This window comes from Micromesistius poutassou (genome assembly GCF_964030765.1).
Source record: "Micromesistius poutassou genome assembly, chromosome: 21".
NCBI classification, from domain to species: Eukaryota; Metazoa; Chordata; class Actinopteri; order Gadiformes; family Gadidae; genus Micromesistius; species Micromesistius poutassou.
The window spans coordinates 2,237,616-2,248,942 of record NC_140291.1 but is presented as its reverse complement, the minus strand read 5'-3'; positions in this window follow the sequence as shown (position 1 = coordinate 2,248,942).

Below are 11,327 nucleotides of genomic sequence, written 5' to 3'. Positions count from 1 at the left end.
GATAAGCCGAACCTATAATGCCGTAGGGTGGCGGTAGCTCAGGAGGTAGAGAGCGGTGGTTGGGCTGGTGACCCGCAAGGTTTCTAGTTCGGTATACCTGGGCGGAACCCCACCCTCTGGCCGTCCACAACAGAACAACAGCGGGCGTCTCTGAAGGGGAATCCTCAGAGGCGTTACACACACGGACGTCACGGTAAGACGTCGTGGTTTTATCTGTTGTGTTTCTGACCTGAAGCAGTGTCGACCGGTGACCTGTGAAGGCTGAAGGACATCGAGAGAGCGTTCACCCGAACTGGTGGTCCCTACTCACCCTCAGCCGGCCCCACCTGGTCAGACACCCTGTGTGTGTGTGTGTGTGTGTGTGTGTGTGTGTGTGTGTGTGTGTGTCTTTGAGAGAGAGGGAGAAGGTTTCTGTTTGGTGTGCACGGGGTGTTACAGTATACACAGACTCCCCTTTGTTGCACCTCTACGCCCCCCCCCCCCCCCCCCTCCTCACCCACCCACCTACCCTTCACCACCCCACCCACACACCCACCCACTACCCCACACACACACCCACCCACACACCCACCCACCACCCCTCCTGGTCCAATGACTAGGAGAAAAGGCAGGCTCGGCTCACCTAATCTTGTCCCCGGATGGATCCTGTAATCACCGTAAGAGCCCTCGCCCAGCGCGCCCCCCCGCACCCCCCCGCACCCCCCCGCACCCCCCCGCACCCCCCCCCCTCCCCCGCCCCCCCAGCATGCAGTGCGTGTGCTGAGGAATGACAATGAGGAGGCAGCGGGGGCCACAGCTGGAGGTGACAAACGGAGATGGATGACGGGAGACAGAGGTTGGGGGCCGAAAACGCACACCACACCCCACACCCCCCCCTAGCCCCCCCCCCAGCCCCCCTGCTGGTGCACGCACCTGCTCACACCTGTTCAGTCTGTTGGCAAAGCTCATTACCTCCCCCTCAACCTCCTCCTCCTCCTCCCCCTCCTCCTCCCCCTCCTCCTCTTCCTCTTCTTTCTCCTCCACTCTAAAATTGTACCCCTTTCAACCGCCCTCCACCTACCTCCACCCCCCCCCCCCCCCCAACCCCCCCCCGCCGGCACCCTGTCCTCCCTGGAGGGGGTTGATGTGGTGGGGGACGTGGGGGGGTGAGGGTGGGTGAGGGTGGGTGAGGCGGGTGAGGAGAGGGCACACAGGAGAGGAGGATAAAAACAGCCAAGGAACAAGGTGGTCTCTGTGATCAGACACAGTGGTTTTGAGGTTATGTGCCCTTGGACGTGTGTTGTCGGGCTCTGATTGGATTCCCTTGTTTTGAATCTGATGAATCACACCCTGTGTGTGATCACGGTAAATAAGAACCACAAGCATAAAGTGTCCTTCGTCTACCGCTGTTTAGTGGCTTCTGGGATGGGGGGCATTTAAATATGAGAACCAATCAAAAAGTAGACGTGTGTCTGGAGTAGTCTGCTTCCATAAAACAGATTGCCATTATATCTATTTCTATCCTCTCCACTCCTGTCATAATCACTCTCTTTCTTTCTACAACACTCTCTCTCTCTCTCTCTCTCTCTCTCTCTGTCTCTCTCTCTCCTCTAACTCTCTCTCTCTCTCTCTCTCTCTCTCTCTCTCTCTCTCTCCCTCTCTCCCTCTAACTTTGTTTATTACCTCTGCAGTCCTCATCCCATCTCACGCAGGGACACCAGTACAGGGATGGTTTAATCAAGCCCATTCCTGCCCCGCAGTTCTGCTGTGTCAGGGGCTGAAGTGCTCGTTTCCATGACGCTACCTCTCATGCTCAGGGTTCGCAAAGCAATCTGAAGTGGTCCTAATTCATTTGGCTCACGCCAAATCACAACACTGAATTTTCAGTGGCTCTTTTTTTTACAAGTGTGTGTGTGTGTGTGTGGGGGGGGGGGGTTGCCTTAGTGTGTTTCATATACAAACTTTACTCTGCGTTCATGCCATCATTTGCCATAACGAGGAAATTAGCACCCCTATGTAATGAATTGAGAATCGATTTCAAGCGAAATCATGGCCCCCCCCAAGAATCAAAATCATATAAAATCATGAGATTTCTGAAGGAGTGCACATCTTTCCAGTGGGGTGGACTCGGCCTCCGTCCTTGTGTGCATGTCAGCGTGACATGGAAGTGTAAAGGCAGGCAGCTCTGTGAAGACACTAGTCATGTCTCTCAGTTTGCGGCGTCGACCTGTATGTACAAGTGTAAACCCAGCTTTAGATGGATCAGGATCCTTGTTCACCGCAGAACAAAAACATATTACCACCATACATCTCACGTTCAGCAGAAGTGGCTCAGGTGCCACATCACCCTGCTTATCATGTGTACGTACGGAGTCTGCAAATCACCTCGTGGACCCAATTAACAAAGTGTGTGCAGGTACGTATATCATGTTATTTGTGTTAAGTGCACAGCGGGGGTGAACAGGGCAGGGTCTGTAACTGCTGCAGTTCCTCAGCAGATGTAATTATTACAACCCATAATTATAATTTGAAAGTTGAAAGTGTTCCCCCCCCCCCCACCCCCCCCCCGTTCATTTACAGCTCCTTCATCAAACCAACCACCAAACAACAAATTACATATTCATTCAGAATTCAGCGGGAGAATGAAATGAAGTAAAACGAAGGCAAAGGGGGGATGTATAATTGAAGGCTTGTGCCCGGTGGAGCGTTTCTCTCGGTAATTACGCGGCTTCACTTATCTGGGTCAGAACACCGGTGACCCCTGGGGGTCCTGCCTGTTTTCTCCCGGGGCCCCCGACACGGTCCTCCCTCACATCTATCTGCCTTTTCATCTCCCTGCAAAAAAAACGCTGAGAGCAGCTGGCTGTGTTCTCACCACCGCTTCTATGTACGTAGCGGCACATAAACAAAAAAAAAAACACCACCCACCCCCCGAGGGATTGGTCCTGTATAATGCGTACGTACAGCGGGTGAGTACTCACACTCGTAGCTGTAGGACGATGAATGCACCGATGAACACGAGACCTACCATCTCGTATTCCGACTCTGGATGATAACACCACAGCTAGGGCCTGAGTGTTGCATTGCTGATTCATCTGTTGATTTGTTCTTGTGATTAATTAAATGATAATTTATTCAATAACAATTTTTACCAGAATTTTTTTTTTACCAGAGCCAAATTTACCAGAGGCCCAAAATGATGATTTTGTCTCAAGTATTTTTAATGGGGACTTCAGTTTTACATTATGTATCCGATTTTCTTCAGCATCTCCCAGTTAACTTTCAGAAGGCACGGCGCAGTCGCTGTCTACTCACTGTGTGTTCGAGAGGTTCAAACCTCATTGGGAGATCTATCACATCAAACCCAGGATTCTCCTCTGACCAGCCTTATTCTGTAAACGTTTTGGCTGCTCTTTATCTCCCTGGTCCTCCTTTGAGAGGGTCTGTAGAGAGAATATTCAGCTGTAGTTGGCGTTCTCCGGTCCAATATCTGTTAACCAGTTTATCTGGAGCTCCATAACGGCTGAGTTGAGGATTTTTGCTAAAACCAGACGGATTGCATGGACAGACAAAGCCAGCCCGTGCAATTCAGCAAGGAAACTCTGCATTTAGTTGCTGACTCCGGCATTCACACCGAGCCACGACTTAAGGTTTCTTCTCAATCGTCTCCCATCGCTGCTGGATGCCGCAAGGTGCCGACGTCAGCATCTCTGTGGCGCATGTCTGAGCGGGTTCTCTCCCATGGGTGATCCATGCCTGACCCTCCACCCCGCCAACGGAACTCTCGCTGAACCCCCCCCCCCCCCCCCCCCACCACCCCCCCCCCCCCCCCCAATCCCCCACCACCCCCCACCACCACCACCACCACCACCACACATCTCATGTGCTGGATGAGCAAGAGAGGGTTTTCTGACGTAACATCTGTCACTCACAGCTGGGCGCCTCTGCGTTTTATCTCAGTTGTTAGATCTGCCGTCTGACTGATCAGCTGCCAGTTCTTGCAGGACTGGGACCAGTGGTACCAGTTCTCAGGGCTAACCCCGCCGTGCCACGTACGCTTCACATTGAACCTTTTTTTTTTGTTTTGTTCATATTGCAATTTTAAAGGCATGACTCTGTGTGTGTCTCGTCGAGAAATCTAAATATCTGAATGATTGGTATTCGTCCCGTTCTCTCTCTCTTATGTCTCCTGGGCAGAACTGCGATGCGAGCAATGTTTTTGTGTTTACTTTCTGTTTACTTTCAAACATTGACAACGTTAAACTCTCCTTTTCCTTAGATACCGTGTAGCAAACATAGCTTACAGGTAGAAATATAGGCTAATCGCAGCAAAAAACAATGAGGTTCTGGGTAGAAGTTTGAATTTCATGTTCTTGTGTTTTGTTCACGGTCCATCGAGTTCGTTCACTTTGAAGACGGCGCGGTCTGATCAGCCACATTGCATCCCAGGTGTTTCTTTCTCGCTCCTCTGGCAGGAGCTTAGAAAGAAGAGGAGTCAAAACAAGATCTGGGCATCATTAATATATATATATATACGCTGCTGGGCCTGGGTTGTGCAATAAAGCTCATCGTTTCAACACATTTGAGGGAGGCTGGGGAGGGATCGGGGCGAAGAGGGAGGATTTCACAGACATCACCCCAGAGAAGGACTGGGCTGGTTTTGAGTCTGTCCACTACTAGGGTACCATCTTACCAACCAAGTCATTATCTCCGTTTTCCTTACTCTTGTGTCATATGAATCAATGTATCTTTTCAATGCATCCGTTATCTCTCTCTTTCCTTTCCTTTGGTTGGTTTCCCCTCGGCTCTGGTCATCTCTCTCTCTTTCTCTCTCTCTCAGACACTCTGCTCCCACTTCGCCACTGTTTGACTTCCGTCAATCCTCACGGGTACAATATCTTCTCACTTATCCCATATTGTAATTCAGGGTGACTTACAACCTGCCTTTGTTACGGATCGCCAGTTCCTTCTCACTCTCCCTCTCTCTCTCTCTCTGTCTCTCTCTCTCTCTCTCTCTCTCCCTCTCTCGCCCTCTCTCACTGTCTCTCTCTGACTCAATGTTTCTCCTTCTCTGTCTGTATGTTTCTCTCTCCACATCTCTCTCTCTCTCACTCTCTCACTCTCTCTCAATCTTTCTCTCTCTTTCTCTCTCTCAATCTCTCTCTCTCTCCATTTCTCTCTTAATCTCTCTTCCTCTCTCTCTCTCTCTCTCTCTCTCTCTCTCTCTCTCTCTCTCTCTCTCTCTCGCTTGCATGCTATTGTCTCTCTCCCCCCCTCTCTCTCTCTCTCTCTCTTGCTTGCATGCTATTGCTCTCTCTCCCTCTCTCCCTCTCTCTCTCTCCCTCCCTCCCCCCCTCTCTCTCTCTCTCTCTCTCTCTCTCTCTCTCTCTCTCTCTCTCTCTCTCTCTCTCTCTCTGTCTCTCTCTCACTCGACGGTGGCTGCCAGTGTCTTTGGGAAGGGCCTTGACGGAACACAGAGAACCTGTTCCTCACTGACCTTGTGTTTTATGTGAACTTAATCTGTAAGAGGGGACGGGGATGGGGACGGGGAGTGGGGGGTGGGGGGGGGAGGAGGGGGTCTGGTGATAAAGGACAGACAGTTTATCTGCAAAGGGTTAGATGCATATGTACATAGATACATACATAGATACATTGATATACATATAGAAATACATATCTTTATATTTATTGATAAATAGATACATTGTTACACAGCGATATGTGCTGAAATACATAGATATAAAAATATAGATATATGCAAAGATATAGCATAAATAAACAGATAACGCTAAATACAATTAAATAAATGAAAGATAAGTGGGTTTGATCTGTTTACAGAACAACTTGTTGAATGTGTACCACTATCAACCCAGGAACCCTGCTGTTGTGGACCTGAATTAAAGAAAAACAAATCAGTGCTGTGGAAATAATTGTGTTTACTTCACAATCTCCTGAGAACCTGAGGGATGGAAGTTCAGCCAAGCACAAACCCACTCGGAACTATAAACCACCTGGAAAACCCCTGCGTGAGCAGACTGCAGCAGCTGAAGGAACGCCATAAAGGACACACACTCTGTCTCCCTCATCACCCGAACCTTCCTCCTGGCCCGTTGTTCTGCTGACGCCTGTTCTCCGCCTGTTCTCCAAGACCGAGTAATGATGAACTCAATGTGACGTGATGAACTGGGAGAGAGACACAAAGACAGAGAGAGAGAGAAACAGAGAGACGGAGAGAGAGAGCGAGGGAGAGTCTCAATGTGACGTGATGAACTGGGAGAGAGACAGAGAGAGAGAGAAACAGAGAGACGGAGAGAGAGAGAGCGAGGGAGAGTCTCAATGTGCTGACTGACTGTGGGATTGACTGGTGAACATTAAAGTGGGCGACGGATGGTATGAACTCATAAGAAGGCGCGCTTCAAATGCTCTTCCTGTGGATTCCCATCGGCTGAATCACTCACAGCCCACACTTTCATTAAATATGATGAAGACATGGAGAGGAGTGAAGCAGCGGAGCTGGCTTGTTGGTTAATGAATCAGCCAATAGGGTTTGGGATTGGAGGAGGAAATACACCGCATGAATTGACAAAGCTTCTTCTTGCAGGTGCCACTGGTATATAATGTGATGTGAAATTCCAGTTCCAAGAGCAGTCCGATGGAGATACAATAACAGGGTGAAATTATTTCAGATATAAGATATATCAGATATATCAGATATATCAGATATAATTAAGCATTACGCTGATGTACATTATTTGTGTACTTGCTTTGAATGTAATTGAATCCAAACCAATGGTTGTTGTGTTTGGAAGAAGTTTAGTCTTCTCTACAGAACCCAGCTTTTGTGATATATATATACATGTTATTCCCATATTTATAGTTGGATTGTGTGTTTCCCCTTCTCTCCACGACGTGTGAACGACGTTCTGAGGCGACCCTGCAGCCATGGGGCCCTGAGTACGCCGTCAGAGAGGGGCCCGCTGGTACAACACAGCTCTCCTCTGGGAAATTGTTTCCATTTATTCAGCTGTCATGTCTTCTCCCTCTGGTCCATGTTTTAATCTTTTTTTTTTTTTTGTGTTCACCTATTTTTTCTTATGTGTCCGCCCTTGTCTTCCACTGTTAAAGTGTAAAGAACAGAATGATGTGTTACAAATAAACCGCTTTCAAGAAAAATGCAAATGCTCTGCATCTTAAGTAACAACCAGAGAAAAGTCAGGCTGTTTCTATTAAAACTGTAATGTTTTCTGATTCACTCAAGGGCATGGTTTAATATTTATAGGTTTTGCCTCACTGTTTCTAGACACTGATTGGATCTCATTGTATTTCCTTCATTTTTCTACATCTGTAAAAAAAAAGAATAACAATGAAACAACGCAGCGAATTGCTCCACTTCCAATGAGAATCCATTTATTTGCGGTTCCAATCAGCCTAAAGCATTCGTTATTCTCTCCAGCTCCCTGGGGGAACAGTGGCCGAGTCCATATAATCGAATTAACAGAAGCAGGCAAGCAACGGCAAGATTGATACCGCATTGTCGAGAACTCATTCATCTCCGCCCCGCCCCCTACGTCCAAAGTGATCCATAACTAAGAGCTTATTGACCCTCTACGGCTCCAGTCCCCGTTCACACACTTCACCTGTGGCCTGATCACGCGTACACACAGCTCCGAGACAATAGAGGCCTGAGGCATTGACTCTGCATCGAGACTGCCATGAAAGTCGACAGAGTTGACTTTCATACATTTTACATACATCTTTTCGTACATGCAACATGAATCGTGATGGCACACTAGCCATACTGTGTAAGGCTAGTGTGCCATCACGATTCATGTTGCATCTGCTCTGTCAAACACTTTTTTCCTTCAATATTTCATGCAAAGCATGGCAAATGCTGAAGCAAGAAGCCTACATCTCAAAACCAATTACTATTATTATTGCAACATGTCTCCACATGTGATGACGTCAGTGGTTCTCAACTAGTGTAGCCTCTGGACTTTTCATCAGCCGTTCATTTAGGAACTTCTGCAGCTATGGGGGTTTATCAATTAAAACAATAACGAAAGATTTTTTTTCTTTGAATGCATACACGTTACATAATATTGTACGTTTAAGTCAAGACCTCCGTTTTAATATTGCAGTAATCATCAATACCTTCATGTCCTGTTTAAAACATGGAGCAAACAAAATGCTGCAACAATAACTCAATGAAAGAGTAAGCCTACCAATTGAGAATCAAAGCTGAGGGAATGGCGGGCCGTCATAAGAAGCATACGTTTCTATTTAAATACGACTCGTTATAGAATCACATTTGACTCCCGTTGTGACATTTGACGCTCATTGCTCAATTGCATAGTCCTAAAATGTGCATTGTCCAATCAGCCGCAGCCTTTTCCTCGTGTTTCTAGGCAACCAACGAGGTTGATTGGACCCGACTCTTTTTGACGCGGCGTGCCCGGCTCGCCTCGCAGCTTATCAACCTAAACATGTGCAATATAGAGCAGAATGATGCTGGAAGAAGGCAGGCTGGCTGAGAAATAATCTGGGTGCACTGATGGTCTCTCACAGACACACACAAACACACACACAGGCACACACACACACAGACACACTCACAGACACACACACACACACACACACACACACAAGCAGACACACACACACACACACACACAGACACACACAGACACACTCACAGGCACACACACACACACACACAGACACACTCACAGGCACACACACACACAGACACACTCACAGGCACACACACACACACAGACACACTCACACACACACACACACACACACACACACACACACACACACAAACACACACACACACACACAAGCAGACACACACACAGACACACACAGACACACACAGACACAAGAACACACAGACACCACACACCACACACATACATACACACTGACGGTGTATGGCTTGTTTGAGCCCCGCCAAAAGACGTACACACACACACACACACACACACACACACACATTGTGTTCCTGTTAGTCTGCTGCTATCTGCTGTGTAATTGCCAACTGTGCCCAGCCACCTGAGACTCCCTCTCCCACCCGCCCCCCCACCCTCACACACCCACACCCACAACCCCAACTACACCCACACACACCTTTCCAAAAGGACCCAAGACGAAGGGTGCAGCTGACAGTGGAGTAGTACAATCATTATTTATTTTCCTCTCCCTGCGATGCTCTCCCCTTTCAAAAGTTGGCGGAGGATCTGTGATGGTATTTTAAGAGTATACCCAAAACAATCTCTTGCCTTTTTTTATATATATCCTTGTATTTGTATATATATATGTGTGTGTGTGTGTGTTTCTGTGTGAGTCTGTGCATGTGCGTGTGTCTGTGTGTGTGTGTGTGTGTGTGTGTGTGTGTGTGTGTGTGTGTGTGTGTGTGTACATGCTCATGTGCATGCATTGCAAGTATGCATCCATACAAATAAATTATATTCTACCCGTACCCCTTTGCTACATGTGCGACCTAATCTGATATCATCACTCTGTTAGCACTCAGCTAACTAATAAACATGACATTTATTCAACCCATGGGGGGTGAATAAACAGCCCTGGTTCACACCACCAGCTCCCAAGTACACTGACTTGATTACACGGCTGAAGGCCTTGTTACTCGTGTTCACCAGCCTATCAGGGTGGAGCGTTTGACGTAGGGTGGTGGGGGAGAGGGGGTCGTCGGAGTAGGGTGATGGTGGGTGGACTAAGGCGTAAATACAGCTTGTTTGGAGATTGATTAACGATAAGTGCTTGGGGTCTGATCCGGCAGGGAGTAATGCCCCTGCGCTGGCGTAGGCTCAGAGGAGGGCGGTTGGATATTTAACAAGACAGTGATGCACGTTGGCCGTTTATTATTCACCTAACTCACCTTTTAACGGCTCAGATGTCTCTGCATTTTCCTTGTTGTTGCTGTTGTTGTTGTGGTTGGATTTTGTTGTTATTGGGTTTTTACTCTTGGGTGTGTTCATTGGCATGCTGGGATTTTACTTTGTTGTGTGTGTGAATAAAAACAGGAAATGAAAGTCTACAAAGGCCAACAACAGCAAGAACATTTCATGAAGTCCCCAATGGAGCCACAGTGAATACATTTGGTGTTTACAAGGTGAAGTGCCCAACCCCAAACACAACGGGGAAAATAACGTTATTTGAACAGATTGAATTGATTCGATACAAAGGAGGAAGAGCCGAGTGTTTCAGAGAAATGTACGAGTCAGATGTGCACGCACACAAACACAAACGCACACAAACACACAATGTGACACAGCTTGGGACACACATATGCATCCAACCTCACTCATATCCAGCCACAGATAGACAGATAAACCCGATACACAAAAGCACTCCACTACAAAACCATTACCACGTTTTCAGAGAATGCTCTCCACTTCAGCAACCTTAGAAAAATAGTTTTCCAGGGTGTGATTGAATCTGTTGTGTTTCTGCTCTCTCAAAGTGAAACAAGCCTGCGTTAAAGGTGCGCGTCATCCAAATGAGCAATTAAGAGTAAAGACTCACTGTGATCACTCGCACGAAAGGTGTATAATAAGCTCCAGAGTGGAGGAGTAACATTATGAGGACCTGGAGGAAGGGGATACTTTATGAGGACGGGAGTGTAGGAGAACATTAGGAGCAGGAGGGGTACTTTATGAGGATGTATTAGGAGAGGTAATTTATGGGCACCGCAGTGAGCGGTGTGTTATGAGGACCGCAGTAAACGGTGTGTTTTGAGGACTGCAGTGAACAGTCTGTTGTGTTATGAGGACTGCAGTGAACGGTGTGTTATGAGGACCGCAGTGAACGGTGTGTTATGAGGACCGCAGTGAACAGTCTGTTGTGTTATGATGACTGCAGTGAACAGTGTGTTATGAGGACTGCAGTGAACAGTCTGTTGTGTTATGAGGACCGCAGTGAACAGTCTGTTGTGTTATGAGGACTGTAGTGAACGGTGTGTTATGAGGACTGTAGTGAACAGTGAACAGTGTTATGAGGACTGTAGTGAACAGTGAACAGTGTGTTATGAGGACTGTAGTGAACAGTGAATGTCTGTTGTGTTATGAGGACTGTAGTGAACAGTGTGTTGTGTTATGAGGACTGTAGTGAACAGTGAACTGTCTGTTGTGTTATGAGGACTGTAGTGAACAGTGTGTTATGAGGACTGTAGTGAACAGTGAACTGTCTGTTGTGTTATGAGGACTGCAGTGAACAGTGAACGGTGTGTTATGAGGACTGTAGTGAAAAGTGAACAGTCTGTTGTGTTATGAGGACTGCAGTGAACGGTCTGTTGTGTTATGAGGACTGTAGTGAACAGTGTG